The following is a 25,094-nucleotide window of genomic DNA, read 5'->3' as shown; positions in this document are numbered from 1 at the left end:
CGGGGCGTGTCGGGGAGGCCGGCGAGGCCACCACTGGAGAGGCCGCCAAGGATCCTGCTAGGGAGGAGGTGGTCAATGACCAACCCTCCTCCTCCCCAGCCCCAGCCCCGAGCAGGTACTTGAAGGTTGGCGATGACCTCTTCGTTAGCATCCCAGGAAAGGCAGGTACCAGAACACCACTCGAGGGGTGGTCTTTGATGAGGAGATCCTCACTGCTGCCGGGCTCTAGGTTGTTGAAGAACTGAGCATCAACAGTGGCGTCTCCCAGGAGGACCAACTCCTTCAAGCTATAGGCGCCAACTTCAACAAGCTCCAGGCTCTCCACTGGGCTCGCAAGGAGAAGGTGGACTCTAGAAGGGCGGTAGTGGACAAAGCCGAGGCTGACTTCCAGGAGCACGTCGCTCGGATGAAAGCCTGGTTTGACGAGGCTTGGGAGGATCTGAGGGCCTCCCAAATCCAGCTGAGCGAGCGCCAGCGGGACCTCCTGTTGAAGCAGGCTGACTTTGACAAGGCGCAGGAGGTGGCAAAGGCCAAGGCTGCCAAGGACGAGTCTGACCAGACGCATCACCGCATCTCACTCGATGTCCAGGAGGAGGACTTGGTCGCTCGCGAAGCGGCGCTTGCCGCCATGCATCACGCCAAGGACGAGGAGATCGAGCGGCTCGTCGCGCAGCGGACTCAAGACCTATCGCAGAAACACCAGGAGGCGCTTGATGTTCTGGCCATTGGCCACGTCGGCAAGCTGAAGGAGGCCATCGAACGTGCTGAAGTGGCGGAGGCCACCAGGGCTGAGCTGGCCGACAAGGTGGAGAAGATGGAGGCGAACCTGGCCAAGCTCACCAAGGAGATCTCCACGCTCAAGGACGATAGAGAGAAGACTCTCGATGACCTGACGGGGATGCAGACCACCATATCTGACAAAACTAAGCTGCTCTCCCAGGCCAATGAGTCCATCGACGATCTGAAGGTGAAGCTGGACAACCAGGAGAAGATGCTCTTGGAGTCCAGAGCCCACGAGCAGATCCTGGCCAAGGATCTTGCGTATGAACAACTACTGCTGAAGACTGCCGCCTCTTCCCACAACGAGCTTTCGGAGACCATGAAGCTTTGGACCAGCCACCTTGTGGATGTCACAGAGGAGATTACCACGCAGCTAACTACCATGGGCATGCCAAACTTTAGGTTCTCCCACGAGTCAAGAGTGGTCGAGAGCGCCAGGCTGTCCAAGTTCGTTGAGCGCGTCCTCGCCGCCCTGAAGTTGCTCCAGTCCACCAGGGTGGCCTACCTGGAAGTTACCGGGTCGCCTTGATCAAGGTGCTCACCAAGGTGGCACACTGGAACCCTAGCGTCGACTTTGCCCAGGCGCTTGACAGCTTGCCGGAGGACGTCGACTGTCAGGCGCTCGAGGAGCGCATCGAGCCCAATATCAGCTGCGTCAACGAGGTCGCGAGGCTGGAGGGCCATCACCAGGATTAACTTCTTCGTCCCTTGTAGTTGCTACGAGTTCGTACCCAAGATAGATTATCTTAAGTTAGAATTGCGGCATTTTTTGATGTAATATAACATTTGCTGTACTTTGAACTAATTGCATGTTATCTTCCCGTTCTAGTTCATCCTTGTATTTTCGGCACCCTACGCTTAGTTGGATAGGCCTGTCGGCACGTGTACCCCTTGCCGTAGGTGCTAGAAGGGCGGATCCTTATTAACCTGCAGAGGGTGTCGACGCCAGCAGGCTTCCCGGCCGCTCTTGGTGTAGCACCTGGACTGTCAAGCAGACTCAAGGCAGAACAGGGGCGCTGTCGATTACGGCAAGGCACCCCACCATTCTTAGCATAGCGCAGCACCCGAGCTATTGAGCGGACTCAAAAAAGAACAGGGGCGTTGCCAATCGCGGTAGGGTTCCTTCTGTGGGCAGGTTCTCCATACAAGGACCGAAACCATCGAGGGGGATAACCTCATAAAAAAGGAAGAATTACTCAAAGTTGAGTTAACTTAGCTTTTTGCTGTTGTGCGGATCATCGTTGCGACCATGGGTGCCGCCGCTCGCCTTCTTCTTCGGAGTCATGGTGACGAAGGAGCCACTTTACTAACCACATACCAGATTCTCACAACTAACCTGCCCCTACCTGGCGCGCCAAAGATGTCAGGGAAACCGATCACCTATGGGGTCACAAGGATCCCTTCTACGTTCGGCGGGGGATTAGATGCACGAAGAGCAGGTCGAGTTGTTAGCACACAGAGGATTTTTATCGAGGTTCGGGCCGTGAAGATGCATAATACCCTAGTCCTGCTTTATCTGGTTATATGAGTGTCCTTGAGCTTTTGAACTAGCTACGATGTGCGCCTTGTCCAAAAGTCTGAATCCCTTCTCTGTGCACCTCGGGCCTGCTTTTATACATAAAGGGGTTGCCACAGTGGCACATAGGAGGTGGCAAGCTAACGTGGTATGAGCTTATCGCTCGATCAACGTAGGATAAGTGCATTTAATGCGTTGCCTACGTGTCCTTTTGCTCTATTGGGGACGACAACAGAGGCCATCCCGTCCTTCACCGCTCCACCTTGCCTCGCCACGGTTCAGGCCGACAAGGCATGCAGCACCACACTGGCGAACTGGCTACTATGTTGGCGAAATGGTAGGCTTCCACGAAGATCTGCATGCCGCCACGTAGGCGCCTGCTTAGCTGGCAAGCCTATCGTCGCACAAGAGTGGTGGTGAAGTGGCAAAAACCTTGCCGAGCGCGTGCCAAGCCGCGGCCCACCGATCGTCCCCGGCAAGGCTTGCCGGGGGCCTTGGAGTTGTGCCCGGCAAGGGTCTTGCCGAGGGTCTTCGCCTCCTTATCCCACGTGGGTTCGTGGGTTGCCAATCTTTGTGAGGGGCTACATGTTATTAGGCATGCGCTCTACAAATCTTGGTCTTTAACATTGTCGATGGTGTCAGAGCTCTCAACTCCAAGGGTAGTGGCCCTGCTGCTTTCGTCGCAAGCTGCCCCGACAAGGAGCTTGCCGGGGGCCTCGCAGGTCACCTCGGCAAGGCTTGTTGCCGGGTGTGGCCCTGCTTGCCTCTTGCTGCTTGCTACTCTGGGCATCTGTCTTGATATTCTTTGTACCTGTCTTTCTCTCTGACGTCCTCCTCTGCTTTGCCAAGCCCTGCTGCAGGTGTGGCTGTGATAACCCACAAGTATAGGGGATCGCAATAGTTTTCGAGGGTAGAGTATTCAACCCAAATTTATTGATTTGACACAAGGGGGGCCAAATAATATTCTCAAGTATTAGCAGTTGAGTTGTCAATTCAACCACACCTGGATAACTTAGTATCTGCAGCAAAGTATTTAGTAGAAAAGTACTATGGACGCAAAAGTAACAGTAGCAAAAGTAACAGTAGCAGTTTTGTAGTAATTGTAACAGTGGCAATGGTAAAGTAACTAAGCGAAGAGCAATATGTGAAAAGCTCGTAGGCATTGGATCAGTGATGGATAATTATGTCGGATGCAATTCCTCATGTAATAGTTATGACATAGGGTGACAAAGAACTAGCTCCAGTTCATCAATGTAATGTAGGCATGTATTCCGAATATAGTCATACATGCTTATGGAAAAGAACTTGCATGACATCTTTTGTCCTAGCCTCCCGTGGCAGCGGGGTCGTATTGGAAATTAAGGGATATTAAGGCGTCCTTTTAATAGAGTACCGGACCAAAGCATTAACACTTAGTGAATACATGAACTCCTCAAACTACGGTCATCACCGGTAAGTATCCCGATTATTGTCACTTTGGGGTTAACGGATCATAACACATAATAGGTGACTATAGACTTGCAAGATAGGATCAAGAACTCACATATATTCATGAAAACATAATAGGTTCAGATCTGAAATCATGGCACTCGGGCCCTAGTGACAAGCATTAAGCATAGCAAAGTCATAGCAACATCAATCTCAGAACATAGTGGATACTAGGGATCAAATAACAAAACTAACTCGATTACATGGTAAATCTCATCCAACCCATCACCGTCCAGCAAGCCTACGATGGAATTACTCACGCACGATGGTGAACATCATGAAATTGGTGATCTAGGATGGTTGATGATGATGACGGCAACGGATCCCCCTCTCCAGAGCCCCGAACGGACTCCAGATCAGCCCTCCCGAGAGAGTTTAGGGCTTGGCGGCGGCTCCGTATCGTAAAATGCGATGAATCCTTCTCTAAAGATTTCTTTCTCCCCAAACATGAATATATGGAGTTGGAGTTGAAGTCGGCGGAGCTTCAGGGGGCCCACGAGACAGGGGGCGCGCCCTAGGGGTGGGCATGCCCCCACCCTCGTGGACAGGGTGTGGGCCCCCTGACGTTGATTCTTTTGCCAATATTTTTTATTAAATCCAAAAAGTTACTCCGTGAATTTTCAGGTCATTCCGAGAAATTTTATTTCTAAAATGACACCATGGCAGTTCTGCAGAAAACAGCGTCAGTCCGGGTTAGTTCCATTCAAATCATGCAAGTTAGAGTCCAAAACAAGGGCAAAAGTGTTTAAAGGAAAAGTAGATACGACAGAGACGTATCAACTCCCCCAAGCTTAAACCTTTGCTTGTCCTCAAGCAATTCAGTTGACAAACTAAAAGTGATAAAGAAAAACTTTTACAAACTCTGTTTGCTCTTGTTGTTGCAAATATGTATAGCCAACATTCAAGTTTTCAGCAAAGGTTATGAACTAACCATATTCACAAATAGCAATTAGGTCTCATGTTTACTCAAACCAATGGCACAACCAACTAGCGAGCAATAATAATAAATCTGAGATGACAACACTTTCTCAAAACAACCATAATATGATATAACAAGATGGTATCTCGCTAGCCCTTTCTGAGACTGCAAAACATAAATACAGAGCACCTCTGAAGATCAAGGACTGACTATACATTGTAATTCATGGTAAAAGAGATCCGGTCATAGTCATACTCAATATAAATTAATAGTAATGCATGCAAATGATAGCGGTGCTCTCCAGCGGGTGCTTTTTAGTAAGAGGGTGATGACTCAACATAAAAGTAAATAGATAGGCCTTTCGCAGGGAAGAAGGGATTTGTAGAGGTGCCAGAGCTCGATTTTGAAATAGGGATAAATAATACTTTGAGCGGTATACTTTCATTGTCAACATAACAACCGAGAGATCTCGATAGCTTCCATGCTACACACATTATAGGCGGTTCCCAAATAGAATGGTAAAGTTTATACTCCCCACCACCAACAATCATCAATCCATGGCTTGCCCGAAACAACGGGTGCCTCCAACTAACAACGATCCTGGGGGAGTTTTGTTTGCAATTATTTTGATTTGATTAGAGCATGGGACTGGGCATCCCGGTGACCAGCCATTTTCTCATGAATGAGGAGCGGAGTCCACTCCTCTTGAGAATAACCCGCCTAGCATGGAAGATACAGACAACCTTAGTTGATACATGAGTTGTTCGAGCATACAAAACAGAATTTCATTTGAAGGTTTGGAGTTTGGCACATATATATTTACTTGGAACGGAAAGGTAGATACCGCATATAGGAAGGTATGGTGGACTCATATGGAATAACTTTGGGGTTTATGGAGTTTGGATGCACAAGCAGTATTCCCGCTTAGTACAAGTGAAATCTAGGACGAGACTGGGAAGCGACCAACTAGAGAGCGACAACAATCATGAACATGCATTAAAATTAATCAACACTGAGTGCAAGCATGAGTAGGATATAATCCATCATGAACATAAATATCGTGAAGGCTATGTTGATTTTTCAACTACGTGCGTGAACATGTGCCAAGTCAAGCCACTCGAATCATTCAAAGGAGGATACCACCCTATCATACCACATCATAACCATTTTAATAGCATGTTGGCACGCAAGGTAAACCATTATAAACTCCTAGATAATTAAGCATGGCATAAGCAACTATAATCTCTAATTGTCATTGCAAACATGTTTATTCATAATAGGTTGATTCAGGAATGATGAACTAATCATATTTACAAAAGCAAGATAGGTCGAGTTCATACCAGCTTCTCTCATCTCAATCAGTCCATCATATATCTTCGTTATTGCCTTCCACGTGCACGACCGAACGGTGTGGATAATAATAATAGTGCACGTGCATTGGACTAAGCTGAAATCTGCAAGCATTCAATTCAAGGGAGAAGACAAAGTAATATGGGCTCTTGGTTAAATCAACAATAATGCATATGAGAGCCACTCAACATTTTCATCATGGTCTTCTCCTCTCGACCCCCAAAGAAAAGAAAAGAAAAGAAATAAAACTATTTACACGGGAAAGCTCCCAACAAGCAAAAGAAGAACGAGAAATCCTTTTGGGTTTTCTTTTAATTACTACTACTATAGCATGGAAAGTAAACTAGCTAAAAGTTACAACTAAATTTTTGTTTTTTCTTAAAGTTTATCAAACACATAATAAGAAAGCAAAAAGGGAAATAAACTAGCATGGATAGTACAATGAAAACATATGAGCACCTATAACTGGAATGAGTGTGTGAACATGAATGTAATGTCGGTGAGAAATACGTACTCCCCCAAGCTTAGGCTTTTGGCCTAAGTTGGTCTATGCCCATGGATGGCCTGGCGGATATCCGAAGTTGTAACTGGGGTCAACTGAGATGCAGCAACTACTGCCTCAAGAGCCACAGCTTGGAGGCGAGCTGCCTCCGTCCTCCTCTCATACTCTTTCGCCTCCTCCCTGGTTATAACATATCTTCTTTTTGCCTGATAGTCAAAGAAAGCAGGAGCAGGGAGAGTAATATGGACAACGCGATGTCTGTCAAAGATTAGTTGATACTGGAGGACTCACTCATTCCTCTCAAGAAACTGATGATTAACCATGGCATTATAATCTAAATAAGCAAGAGGCAACTCCATATCCCCTTCATGTATGGGTATCTCAAGAAAATTAGCTACACGGGTTGCATAAATCCCACCAAACAAGTCTCCAATTAAACCATTATTATACAACCTACATGCAACGATGGCCCCCAGGTTATATTGTTTATCTCCTAACACCGCACTCCTGAGAACACTAAGATCAAGAACACACAAGTGACATGCCTCATCCTTACCATTTATGCATCTACCTATAAAGAGAGCAAAATAATGTATAGCCAGAAAATGAATGCTCCCTATGGTAGCTTGTGCTATTTCTCTGGATTCCCCCACAATGATACTAGCAAGAAAATCTTTAAATTCAGATTTGCGAGGTTCACTAGCACTACCCCATTGCGGGAGTTTACAAGCAGTAGTAAAATCTTCTAAGTCCATGGTATAAGATTTATCATAAAGATCAAACAGGACATTGTGAGAATTGCGCGAAGATGTAAATTAAAACCTTCTCACAAAGGAATCAGTTAAATGGTAGTATTGAGGGCACTTATCTTGCATGAAGTCCTCAAGATCAACATTACGCACATATGCATCAAATTCATCCTTGATGCTTGCTTTGACCACAAACTCCTCCGACGGCCATTCACAAGGCCGCACGTAAGCTTCCCTCGGTGGTTCGTCGTCCTTCTCACGTATTGCGAGCCTGGGTCCTTGCTTCCTTGAAGAACCACCTTGGTACATTTTCCTAGACATATTTCTTTCTCTGAAAATTTTAGTAACTCAAAACAAAAGTGAACCAAACTCAACAAAATTGATAGCAACTACTCCTACAAGTGCCTAGAGACTATATCATGCATTAGAACTACTTGGGACCAAATAAATTTGACATGCAAGCTCAAGAACAAGGTCACCTAGGCAGCCAAAATTTGCAATGAATAAAGCACTAGAACAGAAACTAGTTGGACCATTGGAGGAGTCACATACCAAAGAACAATCCAACAAAGCAGTTTTGTGAATGGAGCTTTGAGCAAGGAGATCGAAAATGGCAGCAAGATGAGCTAGAACTCGTGCTTGAGCTGGATAGTGATTTTTTTGGGAGGAAGAAGAAGAGTATGGGTGCAGGAATAAGTGGAGGGGGGCCAACATGGGCCCACGAGGCAGGGGGGTGGGCGCGCCCTGGACCCTCATGGCCAGGTGCTTGCTCCCCATGCTGTGTTCTTAGTGCCAGATATTCTCAAATATTCTAGAAAAAATCATATTTCATTTTCAAGGCATTTGGAGAACTTTTATTTTCGGGGTATTTTTTATTGCTAGGATAATTCTGAAAACAGACAGAAAATACTATTTTTGCTTTATTTAATTCTAAATAACAGAAAGTAAAAAGAGGGTATAGAAGGTTGTGCCTTCTAACTTCATCCATGTCATACTCATCAAAAGGAATCCACTACCAAGGTTGATCAAGTCTTGTTAACAAACTCATTCCGAATCGCATGAAACCAGAGAAATTTCGAAATGACACTAGGTTACCTCAACGGGGATATGTACATCCCCAATAATAAGAATATCATATTTCTTCTTGACAGTAGGAACAGGAAATTCAAAACCTCCAATAATAATCGATGGGATTTTTCCAATAGAATTGATACTATGAACTTGAGGTTGTTTCCTCGGAAAGTGTACCGTATGCTCATTACCATTAACATGAAAAGTGACATTTCCTTTGTTGCAATCAATAACAGCTCCTGCAGTATTCAAAAAGGGTCTACCAAGGATAATCGACATACTATCATCCTCGGGAATATCAAGAATAACAAAGTCCGTTAAGATAGTAAAGTTTGCAACCACAACAGGCACATCCTCAAAAATACCGACAGGTATAGCAGTTGATTTATCGGCCATTTGCAAAGATATTTCAGTAGGTGTCAACTTATTCAATTCAAGTCTATGATATAAAGAGAGAGGCATAACACTAACACCGGCTCCAAGATCACATAAAGTAGTTTTAACACAGTTTCTTTTAATGGAGCATGGTATAGTTGGTACTCCTGGATCTCCAAGTTTCTTTGGTATTCCACCGTTAAAAGTATAATTAGCAAGCATGGTGGAAATTTCAGCTTCTGGTATCTTTCTTTTATTTGTAATAATATCTTTCATGTACTTAGCATAAGGATTCACTTTAAACATATCAGTCAAACACATACGCAAAAAGATAGGTCTAATCATTTCGGAAAAGCGCTCAAAATCCATGGCTTTCTGAACCCATGGTTCTCTTTTCTTACCGTGCTTTCTAGCAACAAAGTCCCTCTTATCATAACGTTGATTCTTTGATTGTGGGTTATCAAGATCAACAGCAGGTTCAATCTCTACATCATTATTATTGCTAGGTTGAGCATCAACATGAACATTATCATTAACATTATCACTAGGTTCATGTTCATCACCAGAGTGTGTTTCAGCATCAGAAATAGAAATATCATTGGGATTCTCAGGTGTGTCTATAACAGGTTCACTAGAAGCATGCAAAGTCCTATCATTTTTCTTCTTCTTCTTTTTAAAAGGACTAGGTGCATCAACATAATTTCTCTGAGAATCTTGGTCAATTCTCTTAGGGTGGCCCTCAGGATACAAAGGTTCCTTAGTCATTTTACCCGTTCTAGTTGCTACTCTAACAGCAAAGTCATGTTTATTATTATTTAATTCATTGAGCAAATCATTCTAAGCCTTAAGCACTTGTTCTACTTGAGTGGTAACCATAGAAGCATGTTTACTAATGATTTTAAGTTCACCATTAACTCTAGACATATAATCACTCAAGTGTCCAATCATATAAGCATTACTCTTCAATTGTCTACCAACATAAGCATTGAAGTTTTCTTGTTTAGCCATAAAGTCATCAAATTCATCCAAGCATTGGCTAGCAAACTTAGTAGATGGGATTTCAACTTTATCATATCTATAGAGAGAATTTACCTTTACTACCTGTGTCGGGTTATCAAGACCATGTATTTCTTCAATAGGTGGTATATTAAGGCCATGTATTTCTTTAACAGGAGGTAAATTCTTAACATCTTCAACTTTAATAACTTTTTCTTTCATAGATTTCTTTGCCTCTTGCATATCTTCTGGACTGAGAAATAGAACACCTCTTTTCTTTGGAGTTTTCTTAGGAGTTGGTTCAGGAAGTGTCCAATTGTTTTCATTAGTCAACATATTATTCAATAGCAATTCAGCTTAATCTACACTTCTTTCCCTGAAAACACAACCAACACAACTATGTAGGTGGTCTCTGGAAGCATCAGTTTGTCCATTATAAAAGATATCAAGTATTTCATTTTTTTAAGAGGATGATCAGGCAAAGCATTAACTAATCGGAGAAGCCTCCCCAAGCTTGTGGGAGACTCTCTTCTTCAATTTGCACACAATTATATATTTCCCTTAAAGCAGCTTGTTTCTTATGAGCAGGGAAATATTTAGCAGAGAAGTAATAAATCATATCCTAGGGACTACGCACACAACCAGGATCAAGAGAGTTAAACCATGTTTTAGCATCACCCTTTAATGAGAACGGAAATATCTTAAGGATATAGTAGTAGTGAGATTTCTCATCATTAGTGAATAGGGTGGCTATGACATTCAATTTAGTAAGATCTGCCACAACAGTTTCAGATTTATTGCCATAAAAAGGATCAGATTCAACCAAAGTAATTATCTCAGGATCGACAGAGAAATAAAATCCTTATCAGTGACACAGATAGGTGAAGTAGCAAAAGCAGGGTCATATTTCATTCTAGCATTCAGACTTTTGTTTCAGCTTAGCTAATAACTTCTTAAGATTAGATCTATCATTGCAAGCAAGAAAATCTCTAGCAGTTTCTTCATCCATAACATAACCCTCAGGCACAACATGCAATTCATATTTAGGGGGAGAATCTTTATCATCACTTTCATCAATAATATCAGTTTCAATAGTTTCATTCTTTCTAGCCCTAGCAAGTTGTTCATCAAGAAATTCACCTAATGGCACAGTAGTATCAAGCATAGAAGTAGTTTCATCATAAGTATCATGCATAGCAGAAGTGGCATCATCAATAACATGCGACGTATCAGAATTAATAGCAGAAGCAGGTTTAGGTGTTGCAAGCTTACTCATAACAGATGGTGAATCAAGTGCAGAGCTAGATGGCAGTTCCTTACCTCCCCTCATAGTTGAGGGATAAATATTACTTCTTTCGTCTTTCAAGTTCCTCATAGTGACCAGCAGATATAAATCCCAAGTGACTCAAAGAATAGAGCTATGCTCCCTAGCAACAACGCCAAAAAATAGTCTTGATAACCCACAAGTATAGGGGATCGCAACAGTTTTCGAGGGTAGAGTATTCAACCCAAATTTATTGATTTGACACAAGGGGGGCCAAATAATATTCTCAAGTATTAGCAGTTGAGTTTCCAATTCAACCACACCTGGATAACTTAGTATCTGCAGCAAAGTATTTAGTAGAAAAGTACTATGGACGCAAAAGTAACAGTAGCAAAAGTAACAGTAGCAGTTTTGTAGTAATTGTAACAGTGGCAATGGTAAAGTAACTAAGCGAAGAGCAATATGTGAAAAGCTCGTAGGCATTGGATCAGTGATGGATAATTATGTCGGATGCAATTCCTCATGTAATAGTTATGACATAGGGTGACAAAGAACTAGCTCCAGTTCATCAATGTAATGTAGGCATGTATTCCGAATATAGTCATACATGCTTATGGAAAAGAACTTGCATGACATCTTTTGTCCTAGCCTCCCGTGGCAGCGGGGTCGTATTGGAAATTAAGGGATATTAAGGCATCCTTTTAATAGAGTACCGGACCAAAGCATTAACACTTAGTGAATACATGAACTCCTCAAACTACGGTCATCACCGGTAAGTATCCCGATTATTGTCACTTTGGGGTTAACGGATCATAACACATAATAGGTGACTATAGACTTGCAAGATAGGATCAAGAACTCACATATATTCATGAAAACATAATAGGTTCAGATCTGAAATTATGGCACTCGGGCCCTAGTGACAAGCATTAAGCACAGCAAAGTCATAGCAACATCAATCTCAGAACATAGTGGATACTAGGGATCAAACCCTAACAAAACTAACTCGATTACATGGTAAATCTCATCCAACCCATCACCGTCCAGCAAGCCTACGATGGAATTGCTCACGCATGATGGTGAGCATCATGAAACTGGTGATGGAGGATGGTTGATGATGACGATGGCGACGGATCCCCCTATCCGGAGCCCCGAATGAACGATGGCGACGGATTTTGAGGTCATTCCGAGAACTTTTATTTCTGCACAAAAATAACACCATGGCAGTTCCGTTGAAAACATCGTCAGTCCGGGTTAGTTCCATTCAAATCATGCAAGTTAGAGTCCAAAACAAGGGCAAAAGTGTTTGGAAAAGTAGATACGACAAAGACATATCAGGCTGCGACTGTCCGTGCAGAAGTAAGGGGTACAGAAGTACCCATACTTTTGTACACTGACATAATCCCAAGGTCAGCCACGATCCTGAGACCAGCGAGCAGCCCCTCGTATTCGGCGGTGTTGTTTGTCGACCTCTCCCGGGGGAAGTGCATCTGGATCACATACTTGAGGCATTCTCCGGTGGGCACAACGAGCAACACGCCGGCACCTGCACCTTGTATCAAGAAGGCTCAATCAAAGTACATAATCCAATGACTACTTGCCTCTTTGCCGAGAAGGGTGGTTTCTTGAACTTCTTCATCGGGCGTAGATGTCCATTCTGCTATGAATTCTGCCAATGCTCTGCTCTTGGTCGTCGAGGTACTTTCAAATATGAGCCCAAAGCTTGACAGCTCCACTGCCCACTCCACAATCCTCCCCGTCGCATCTGGATTGTGCAAAATCCGTTGTAACGGGAGGCGAGTGACAACAGTGATCTCGTGTGCTTGATAATAATGACGCAGCTTTCTTGAGGTCATAAGGAGGCCTAAAAGCAACTTCTGCATCCCAGAGTACCTTGACCTAGCCCCCCCCCCCCCAAAAGGGAGCTGACAAAGTAGACTGGGTGCTGCAACACCTTCTTCTTCTGTTTCACCTTGCTTCTTTGCACAGACGCTGTTTTGCCGGGATCGGATCCAGCCAGGTGTCCTCGCTTGCCGGGATCGGACCCTGCCAGGGGCTCGCCCTCGCCGGGATCGGATCCTGCGGGGTCCATCACATCTCCTAAGGGCCTTGCCACTGTTGTCGCCTCTTCCTCAACTTCCCTGTGTGCCACTAGCACAACACTGACCACTTGATTTGTCACTGCCAGGTATAGCTGCAATGGCTCTTGTGGCTTGGGTGTGACCAGTACTGGCATAGAGGAGAGGTATCTCTTCAAATCTTGCAGTGCTGCCTCTGCCTCCGGGGTCCATTTCATTGGACCCGCCCTTTTAAAAATCTTGAAAAAGGGGAGGGCACGCTCAGCAGATTTAGAGATGAACCTACTCAGGGCGGCGACACAGCCGGCAAGCCTCCGGACAACTTTGACCCATCTTGGCGCCTCAGTTTGCTCAATTGCTTTGATTTTGTCGGGATTTGCTTCGATCCTGCGTTGAGACACAAAGAACCCAAGAAGTTTGCCGGACGGAACACCGAACACGCACTTCTCTGGGTTGAGCTTCAGGTTAATCTTGCGCAAATTTGTAAAGGTTTCTTCCAGGTCCTACACGAGTGTAGCCCTATCTTTTGTTTTGACCACTATGTCATCCATGTAAGCTTCCAGATTTCTATGGAGCTGGGGCTCAAAACCAATTTGGACAGCTCGAGCGAACGTTGAACCAACACTCTTCAACCCGAAAGGCATCCATACAAAACAGTACGTACCACATGGGGTGATGAACGCGGTTTTCTCTTCATCTTCCTTCGTCATGAAGATCTGATGATACCCTGAGTAAGCATCAAGGAACGACAGTAGGTCGCACCCAGCAGTGGAGTTCACTATCTGATCGATATGTGGCAATGGGAAAGGATCCTTTGGATAGGCTTTATTGATATCAGTATAGTCGATACATAGCCTCCACTTCCCATTTGCCTTATGTACTACGACCGGATTGGCCAACCACGTCGGGTGGAGAACTCCCTTGACCAAACCTGCCACCTCCAACTTCCTGATCTCCTCGACGATAAACTCTTGTCGCTCCAAAGCTTGCTTTCTGACCTTCTGCTTGACGGAACGTGCATGAGGGCAGACAGCAAGATGGTGCTCAATCACCTCCCTGGGAACGCCGGGGATGTCGGATGCTTGCCATGCAAACACGTCGACATTTTCCTGCAGGAAGGCGATGAGTGCGCTGTCCTATTTGCTATCAAGGGTGGAGCTTATGACAAAAGCTCCGCCCGTGCCATCCTCTTTGACGGACACCTTATTGGTTTCCGATGGGGCCGCCTTGGACTTGCTCTTGCCGGTAGAGCTCTCTGGTACGTCTACAGCGGAAACACAGCACTCCGAGGAGGCGCGTTTGCCGGAGAGGGTACAGGTGTCCTTGCTGGAGCCAGGAGTCCTACCGGCGGTCGAGGCCTTACTGGACCTCTCCTTGGTGGCAGGAGCAGGTGCCTTGGCGGCAGATGCTGCAACCGCCTCTCGATAGAGCTGATCGGCGCAGACGAGCGAATCCTTCCTATCGCAGCTGACGGTGATGATGCTCATCAGGCCTGGGATCTTCAACTTGTTGTATGTGTAGTGCATCGCCGCCATAAACTTGGCTAGCGCGGGGCGGCCAAGGATCCTGTTGTATGGGAATGGGATCTCAGCGACATCGAAAACGATCATCTCCGTCCTGTAGTTGAGGTTGCCACCAAAAGTAACTAGCAGCGTGACTTTTCCCTTGGGCTGACTCCTCCCCAGATTGATCCCTTGGAACGTGCTCGTCTCCTCGAGGTCCTCATCGGGGATCTTCAGCCTCTTGACCATGTTGGGTGCGATCAAGTTAAGGCCGGCCCCATCATCAACTAACATCTTCGTCACCTTGAGGTTGCGCATTGTTGGGGATACCAACAATGGCAAACACCAGACCGCAGTGGTGCGATCAGGGTGATCCTCGGCGTCTAAAATGATAGGCGTGTGGGACTACCTCAATGGCTTCTGGGCATCGACCATTGGTTCCATTGCATTAATCTCATGTGCCCACTATTTCAGTTGGCGGTGGGAAGAATGCAGCAAAGCACCTCGTCGATGCAAATGACCTCTGTCGCCTTCTGAAACTCATGCTCGGTGGATTCGTCATTGTCATCATGATTGTCATCCTCCTCTTTCTTGTCGCGGCCTCGGGCATGCCTCTCTTGTTGCTTTTCCTAGCCGCCGCATCCTCCTTGGCCGCCGCGCTTCTTTTCGGAGCCTTCAGCGCTTCATTGACCCTTCTCCTTGTCTCGCCTCTCGTAGTCGGCCCTTTGCTTCTCCATCAGTAGCTCCACTTGGCGGCAGTTCTGGAGGTCGTGGCCCTTGGTGTGGTGAATCTTGCAGTATTGCTTGTTGGAGCCCTCTGTCTTGCCGGCAACCGCCAAGGCCCAGCAGGCGTCGCACCCAGCAATCTCCTTGCCTGGGTCGTCAACCTTGGCCTACTTGGCGGTGTCGGGGTCACCGGATTCCTTGACGGCAAGCACGGTCTTGCCCTTGCGCTTCCTATTACGGCGCCGGCCTTTCTTCGCTGGGGCGACAACGTCTTGGTCCTCTGAGTCACTTCCCACATCGGCGTCTTCGCTGGGGTACTTCTTCCCTTCCTCCGCTCGGGCACATCTGTCAGCCAGAACGTACAGTTTGGCAACATCTGCAACCTTGTTCATGGCCAACTCTTCACACATCTTTCGATTGCGCATGTTCTGGTGGAACGCGCTGGTAACGACGGCGGGATGAACATCGGGGATGTTGTACTGTACACGGCTGAACCTCTGTATGTACTTGCGGAAGGATTCGCTATTTTTCTGAGGGATCACGTGCAAGTTACTTGCCTGCCCAGGAGCTACGTGGCCTCCTATGAAGGCACCACAATCTCGTGGCACAAGTCGGACCAAGAGGCAACGGAATCTATCGGCAGATGCATCAACCATGACCTGACCTTGGGCTTAAGTGCCAAAGGGAAATAGTTGGCAAGTATCTTGTCTTCTCGTTCCCCGGCAGCTTGCATCGCAATAGTGTAAACGCTCAAGAACTTAGACAGGTAATTCTTGCCGTCGTACTTCTCTGGGACCTCTGGTTTGAACGTGCGGGTGTTGGGCCACTGGAACTGCCATAGCTCGCGGGTGAATGCTGGAGAAGTGATTGCATATGGCAAGTCGCTAGCATCCCCCGGCGAAGGCCTGTACTAAGTGGGCCCAGCACGCCTATCGGACTGGTGACGTGCTTCCCGTTGCCGCTCGGTAGTAGTCCGGGCGTCCTCCTTGAGGCGCTCTTGAAGAACTTGGCGTTGGTCACGGCGCGTCCGTGGGTCTGATGATGCCGTGGACTCGTTGTCCCGGGTGTCGCCCCGACGGGCCGACCGTGGCGGAGGGGAGTGCACTGTTGTCGGTGTCAAAACCGGCGGATCTCGGGTAGGGGGTCCCGAACTGTGCGTCTAGGCGGATGGTAACAGGAGACAAGGGACATGATGTTTTACCCAGGTTCGGGCCCTCTTGATGGAGGTAAAACCCTACGTCCTGCTTGATTAATATTGATGATATGGGTAGTACAAGAGTTAATCTACCACGAGATCAAGGAGGCTAAACCCTAAAGCTAGCCTATGGTATGATTGTTGTAATGTATATTATGTCCTACGGACTAAAGCCCTCCGGTTTATATAGACACTGGAGAAGGCTAGGGTTACACAGAGTCGGTTACAATGGTAGGAGATCTACATATCCGTATCGCCAAGCTTGCCTTCCACGCCAAGGAAAGTCCCATCCGGACACGGGACGGAGTCTTCAATCTTGTATCTTCGTAGTCTTGGAGTCCGGTGGATGATGATAGTCCGGCTGTCCGGACACCCCCTAGTCCAGGACTCCCTCAGTAGCCCCTGAACCAGGCTTCAATGACGATAAGTCCGACGCGTATATAGTCTTCGGCGTTGCAAGACGGGTTCTCCCTTTAAGTTCCATGTACCTGCCGAACAGTGTCCGGCTTCCTCATAAATGCTGTGCTTCTTGGCTTCTACGCCCCATAATGGCCTTCCTCCACGCGTCGCACGAATGCGAAAAGCCAGGGTGTCTTTTATGTTTCACCCCCTAGTCGTGCAAGTCATCCTCCTACAAAAAGAGGCAAAAATCCAGATCCAAATCACACCATCTTCCTTCCGCGAATACTCATCGGAGCGCCTTTGACCCAAAAATCCATTCCATCATGGACCGTTGATGCGGCTCCTCTTCTCGCGCTCCCAGCCCACCGCCAGGAGATTGGACGAGGTGCTCTGTTCCACACAACGAGCTAGTGAAGCTCCAAGCGGGGGGATATCTCCCTCCGGCCTTCATGGTCCCGGTTCGAGCCGGGCTGGCCACCTACCAAGGTGGGAAGCAAGCAGAGGCTACCCCAAGTCCCAACAAAGGGGAGCGGGTATGCTTCGTCCCTTATCTGATAAGGGGACTCGGATTTCCGATACATCCATTTCTCCGCGGGCTCCTGGAGTTCTACGGACTCCAGCTCCATCACCTTACACCAGCCTCTGTCCTGCATATCGCGGGTTACGTAGCTCTTTGCGAGCTATTCCTGGGCATCGAGCCCCATTTTGCACTGTGGAAGAGGTTGTTCTGCCTCGTACCCCGTTCTCACGAGGGATCTATATATCAAGTGGGCGGCGCCAAAGTATGGCGCATTGCCGGGACCGGATATCCATCCGGTACCCCGAAGAAGGCGTCCGAAGACTGGCCTTCGGAATGGTTTTACATAGAAGATGCTCCTCTGCCGGACCCAGTCCGGGTCGGCCTCCCGGAGTTTAGTGCTGCTCCTCTGAAGAAACGCCTTAGCTGGCTGCGGAGCCCCCAATTGGAGGAAGACAGGAGCGTCCATTACCTGATGGGCCGAATAAGATTACTGGCCCATTCCGGGTTGACCATGATTGGAGTCATGGCAACATGCGTCATGCGGGGGGTACAACCATTGCAATACAGGGGCCAACCCATGTGGGATTTCAACGGGGAAGACGATGCCACCCGCCATGGCCGCAAAGGGCCAGATTCGACCGAGGATCTGGTGCAGATCCTGTCCGGCCTGTACAAGGGGGAGAAGGAGGACTTCCTTCGAATGAACCCCTTGAATGGGTTTTCCATGAATAACCCTCGGGGCTGGGTAAGCGAACACTTTTAAGGGCTCAACCCATGCTTTCAAAGTCTAAGCTTTTTACATTATGTCTTCGGCGCAGGAACTGCACCGGATTGTGGATGACATGGTAAGTCCAGCTCCGCAACCCGAGGATCCAGAGAGATCCCAGGATCCGGCCTCCAAAGAGGATCCGGATATCAAGGTGGAGCTGATCGACGGGGTTTTCCACCAGCTCAGCATGGATAACGCTTTAGTCGCCATTACGGCGGACTACCCCGGATTATATCTGGCTTCCCAGGTGATTGTGACCGAGGTCCGGACACCATTATCTCTTCCTTGCCCATTTCTGACCTTCGCGAACAATGGTGCTTTACAGGAAGTGCCTTCAAGGCGGGAAGCCAAGCCCGCGGTGGCTGACCAACAAAGGCCAGTCCGGACCAGCAGGCGGAAAAGGAGCGCGGCACGGACTGGAACATCGCCGCAAAGGTATAGTTTGTATTTAAATATTCAGAGCAACGTTCCTAGGGAGCGTCTGAGTGCTCATGATCTTTGTAGGAGAAAAAACGCTCGCCGGACTGCGGGCGTAGAGGTTGCCGATCTGACCTGTACCGGCCAGGCTCCAGCGCCCGGTCTAGAGGGGGAGACAAGCGCAAGGCGCGGGCCGGATACTCCTCCAACGGAGGATGCCGACAGACTGTCCGCCACCAAGTCTGAGGTGGAGAGCGCCGTGAACCGTAGGCGCCGCCGGACAGTATTTCGTGAAGCGTGCTTTTCCCCTGAGGTGCTGAACGCCTTTAACGCGGGGGACGCGCACCTCCGTGCTGCTCAAGATGGTTTTACCAGAGCCACGGAGCAGTATATAAAAGACATACGGGTAAGGGAATTTAATGGTTATATATGCCAGTAGCCCCCGAGACTTAAAGTAGTTATGTTAACTGATTTAAGGACCATTTGAAACGCAGGCTCTTACCGAGAAGAATGCCCAGCTGTCTCAGGAGCTGCAAGAATGCAAGGCCCAACTTGAGGCCGCACTTGCTGCCGCAGGAGGAAACACAGAGGCCCCTCCTGGTAACACATTTTTTGTTAAATATAAGCGCTGTGCGGCGTGCGCGCAAGTCTAATAATGACATTGCAGGTGCTGCCGGACAAGATCCGGACAGGCAGGAACTGCTGCGCCAGCTGAAGGCCGGCGAGAGGGTGCTGAATAGAGTACAACAGGAAAGGAACAAGCTTCAAGATGCCCACGCCCAGCTTGGAGAAGAGCTGAAAGGCGTTCGGGTCGAGCTGTCCGGCTCCGTTAAGGAGAATCAGCGGCTTCGTCGCGACATCTATAGTAAGTGCTTGAGCGAACTCCTTTGAAAAGAAGAGTTCGGCGAGGAAGTCAAATGACTGAATATGTCTTGTAGGTATACTCACAGGTCACCCTGCGGAGGAGATGCCCGTATCAACGGGTGATCAACTTCCCGAGCTGTTGCAACTGCTCGAACGAGTTCGGCAGGCGATGAGCGGCGTCGTCCAGGCATTATGGCCAGTCGTCTCCCTACCCGAGGGCCTTGGGGAGCTTGCGAAGAAACTCTAGGGAGTGCGGCAGCGCTTCCGTTTATGGAAGATTTCGGCCTGCCGCCAGGGTGCCAGGGAGGCTTGGACCATGGTGAAGACGCGGTACAAGAAGGCGGATCCCAACCACATGGCCGAAGTTGGACCGGTGGGGCCCGATGGGAAGGAGATCCCTGTGAGTTTAGTATACAGCCAAGTAGAGTTGGCTGCTAAATTTTCCCAACGGGACTGTAAGTTAGACAGCCTGTTAGACGGGATTGAGGAGGAATACAATCAGTAAATTTGACAATCTATTTTAAAATGACATGTGAAATGCCTTCTAGCCGGATTGTAGATCATTTGTCTTTGCCGACCTTTTCGCTTCGACCTCGGGACCCTAGAGTCCGGAGTGTGTCCGAATACCTTTTTGGTTAAGAAACAACCGGGGTATGCATGGAGACCAGGCGTAGGGGTCATTCGTGCTTTATCAGACAAGTGCCCAACTAGTTATGTTATATTACATGGTTAGTAAGAAACATCTTCCAGGGAGAATAGTTCCGTTAAGGGTTCCTTTCCCTGGGAGGCATGCCCTAAAGTGCATGTCCGGACTGCGAAAAAAGCAGAAAAGCATCTGGGGGCAGATAAACAAGTAGGTGAAAAGTCATCTTTCAAGTCACCGACCGAATATTCCCTTAAGAATGCTAGCTTTCGGCTTCACCCAGTCTGAGGTACACATCCGGCTGACCTGGCAGTAACAATCACAGAGGTGCTCCCTTTACCTCCTAGCCGAACAATCGGGAACATAGGGGTAAGCACAGGAGCCAGGCAACGCAGCTTGGCCAAAACTTAAGTCATATCGATGCATATAATGGTGAGTAAAAGGTGCATGTGGAAGCATGACACATGTGTTGGGTCATGAAGCCCTTATAGTTGAGCTTCTGGAAAAGAAACCCCCAGGTATAATGAGTGCAGATAGCACATCAAGTGTATGCAAGTAGGCCCTTGGGGACCTTTTAGTAGAAGGGTTAAGAAAAGAAAGGGAAACAAAGGACAGCTGCAGTATAAAAATTTGAACGGGGGGAGGGGACGAACCCTTAGTCCGGCACTAGGCGTAAAATCTTCGGAGGCGGGCTGTGTTCCATGGGTTCGGCTTGAGTCGGTTGTCCGACGCATTTCGTAGACGGTACGCCCCGCCGGTCAGGACTTGTTCGATGATGAAGGGGCCCTCCCATTTGGGCTTGAGCTTGTCCTTTTTCTTGTCCGGCAGGCGTAGAACTAGTTCGCCAACATTGTAAGTCTTGGCCCGTACTTCTCTGCTTTGATATCTTCGAGCCTGCTGCTGATAAAATGCGGAACAAGCCTTGGCGACGTCACGTTCCTCCTCCAATGCGTCCAAGCTGTCCTGCCGATCCAGCTCGGCTTCTCGTTCTTCGTACATGCGCACTCGAGGTGAGTCATGAATGATGTCGCAGGGCAAAACTGCCTCTGCGCCGTATACCATAAAGAATGGTGTAAATCCGGTAGTACGGTTGGGCGTTGTCCGCAGCCCCCAGAGTACGGAGTCGAGCTCCTCTACCAGTGCGTGTCGGATTTTGTAAGTGACCGCACTAGTCTGGGTTTAATGCCGCTCATTATTAGACCATTTGCTCGTTCCACTTGACCGTTGGTTTGAGGGTGATAGACTGAAGCGTAGTCGAGCTTAATGCCCATGTTTTTGCTCCATGACTTAACCTCGTCGGCCGTGAAGTTAGTGCCGTTGTCGGTGATGATGCTGTGGGGGACACCGTAATGGTGTACGACCCCGGATATAAAGTCTATCACTGGTCCGGACTCTACCGTTTTGACCGGTTTGGCCTCTATCCATTTGGTGAATTTATCCACCATGACCAATAGGTACCTTTGCTTGTGGGTTCCCCCTTTAAGGGGTCCAACCATATCAAGCCCCCAGACCGCGAACGGCCAGGTAATGGGTATAGTTTTGAGGGCGGTGGGTGGCATATGGCTCTGATTAGCAAAGAGCTGACAACCGACGCATCTCTGGACTAAGTCCTGGGCATCTGCCCGGGCCGTCGGCCAATAAAATCCTGTACGGAATGCCTTTCCTACAAGGGCCCGGGCTGCTGCGTGGTGTCCGCCTAGTCCGGCATGAATTTCAGCCAGGAGGTTTCGCCCTTCCTCTTCGGAGATACACCTTTGAAGGACTCCGGTTGTACTTTTCTTATAAAGTTCTCCCTCATGGACCTTGTAGGCTTTCGATCACCGAACTATGCAGCGGGCCTCATTTTGGTCTTCGGGGAGTTCCTGCCTAAGCAAGTAGGCTAGGAATGGTTCTGTCCACGGGGCGATTACTGCCATTATATCGTGGGCTGAAGGTGTTATGTCATCGGCTGAATCGCCGGTTGGCGCGGTTGTTTCCGGTTTGTCATTTCCGGTCTCCCCTTCCCATAGTACGGATGGCTTGAAGAGCCGTTCCAGGAAGATATTTGGAGGGACAGAGTCACATTTTGCACCGATGCGTGCCAGTATGTCGGCTGCTTGGTTATTATATCGGGCTACGTGATGGAATTCAAGTCCTTCAAACCGAGCTGACATTTTTAGGACAGCGTTGCGATATGCTGCCATTTTCGGATCCTTGGCGTCAAAGTCTTTGTTTATTTGGGATATTGCAAGGTTTGAATCCCCGCGCACCTCTAGGCGCTGAATGCCCATGGAGATTGCCATCCGGAGACCATGTAGGAGGGCCTCGTATTCGGCTGTGTTGTTGGAGTCCGTGTACATTATTTGAAGTATGTATTGGACTGTGTCCCTGGTTGGGGACGTCAAGACGACGCCAGCCCCCAGTCCGGCCAACATTTTGGAGCCGTCGAAGTGCATAGTCCAATTGGAGTATGCGCCGTACTCTTTAGGGAGTTCGGCTTCTGTCCATTCAGCGACGAAGTCAGCCAAAACTTGTGACTTTATAGCTCGCCGAGGCTTGTAGTTTATATCGAATGGTAGGAGCTCAATGGCCCATTTTGCAATCCTGCCCGTTGCGTCGCGGTTGTTTATAATGTCATTGAGTGGTACTTCGGAGGCCACTGTTATCGAACACTCTTGAAAGTAGTGTCGGAGCTTCCGGGATGCCATGAACACCGCATAGGCTATCTTTTGATAGTGCGGGTAACGGGACTTGCAGGGGGTTAACACAGTGGATACGTAGTACACTGGTTTTTGAAGAGGGAATTTATGCCCTTCTCTCTCTCGTTCAACGACGAGTACCGCGCTTACAACTTGATGTGTTGCTGCAATGTATAACAACATGGGTTCGCCTAGGTTTGGCGCGGCTAGGACCGGATTTGTTGCCAATATGGCCTTTATTTCTTTGAGTCCGGCAGTGGCAGCATCCGTCCACTCGAAGTGTTCGGTGCGCCTCAGGAGGCGATAAAGGGGCAGTGCCTTTTCTCCCAAGCGAGAGATAAAACGGCTTAGAGCTGCCACGCATCCGGTCAATTTTTGTATCTGCTTGAGGTCTTTTGGAATATCCAACTGTGACAGAGCTCGGATCTTGGCCGGGTTTGCTTCAATTCCTCTACCGGATACAATGAAGCCCAGCAGCTTTCCGGCTGGTACGCCGAAAACGCATTTTTCCGGATTCAGCTTGATGTCATATGCTCTGAGGTTGTCGAATGTGAGCCTCAAATCATCTACTAGAGTTTTGATGTGTTTGGTTTTGACGACTATGTCGTCTACGTATGCCTTGACTGTTTTGCCGATCTGGGTAGCCAGACATGTTTGAATCATGCGCTGATATGTTGCGCCGGCGTTTTTAAGTCCAAAGGGCATCATGTTGAAGCAGAATGGTCCGTATGGAGTGATGAATGCCGTTGCAGCTTGGTCTGCTTCTGCCATCTTGATTTGATGGTAGCCAGAGTATGCTCGAGGAAGCACAACGAATTGTGCCCTGCGGTAGCATCGATAATTTGGTCGATGCGGGGGAGGGGGAAGGGATCCTTTGGGCAAGCCTTATTGAGGTCTTTAAGATCGACGCATAGGCGCCAGGATTTGTCCTTCTTTGGTACCATTACCAGATTTGCTAGCCAATCCGGATGTTTGATATCTCTGATGAATCCGGCTTCCAATAGTTTGGCTAGCTCTTCTCCCATTGCCTGTCTTTTGGGTTCGGAAAATCGTCAAAGAGCCTGTTTGACTGGCTTGAATCCTTTTAGGATGTTTAGGCTGTGTTCTGCCAATCTGCGTGGGACTCCGGGCATATCCGAAGGATGCCAGGTGAAAATGTCCCAATTTTCCTGAAGGAATTCGCGCAGTGCGGCGTCTACCTCGGGGTTCAATTGTGCCCCAATGGAGGCCGTCTTTGTTGGGTCCCTTGGATGGACCTGGAATTTTACTATTTCATCTGCTGGTTTGAAGGAGGTGGACTTGGATCTTTTATCGAGTATCACATCGTCCCTATTCACCATAGAGCGCAGCGTGGTGAGTTCTTCTGCCGCTAAGGCTTCGGATAGTGCCGCCAGGGCTAGTGCGGCTGTCTTGTTTTCGGCGCGGAGTGCTATGTCCGGATCACTAGCAAGAGTGATTATTCCGCCGGGCCCAGGCATTTTGAGCTTCATGTACCCGTAATGGGGTACGACTTGAAAAATTGTGAATGCCTCTCGTCCTAATATAGCGTGATATCCGCTGTTGAACGGGGCCACTTGGAACATGACTTCTTCGGATCTGTAATTGTCCGGCGAGCCGAACACCACATCGAGTGTGATTTTTCCGGTGCAGCGCGCTTCCCGGCTAGGGATTATTCCTTTGAAGGTTGTGCTGCTTCGCTCAATACGGCTCTAGTCTATTTCCATTTTTTGAAGAGTTTCCTCATAGATGAGGTTTAGTCCGCTGCCGCCATCCATGAGGACCTTTGTAAGTCGAAAGCCGTCCACTATGGGACTAAGCACCAGTGCGACTGGTGCTCGGGCTGTTCGGAATTTAGGTTCGTCGCTGGCGTTGAAGGTGATGGCTGTGTCGCTCCATGGATTTGCTTTTGCTACTTGGTAGACTTCGGCGCGGCCGCGGATTGTCCGTTTTCGCATACTATTTGATGCGAAGGTCTCGAAGACTGTTGATACCGTACCGGTATTGTTGGAGTGGTTTTCCGGGGCTAGAAGCTCCTCGCCACTTTTGGCCACCTGCCGTAATATCCAACATGCTTGAAGGCTATGTGTTGGGACGGCGCCCTCTGTACTATGAAGCTTACAGGGTCCGCTGAGCCATCCCTCCAGTACGGTTCCATGCCCTCTATGGGGTTTTTGCTTTTTGGTTTTTGTATCTGGGGCCTGAGTATGATGCACCCTTTTGTTGCAGACTAAGGTTGTATTCGGGGCCGGATTGTCCCAAAACTGGTTTTCGGTTTTCCAGAAACTCCCTA

Source organism: Triticum dicoccoides, chromosome 3B (assembly GCF_002162155.2).
Source record: "Triticum dicoccoides isolate Atlit2015 ecotype Zavitan chromosome 3B, WEW_v2.0, whole genome shotgun sequence".
NCBI lineage: Eukaryota > Viridiplantae > Streptophyta > Magnoliopsida > Poales > Poaceae > Triticum > Triticum dicoccoides.
Note: the sequence above shows the minus strand (reverse complement) of the source record.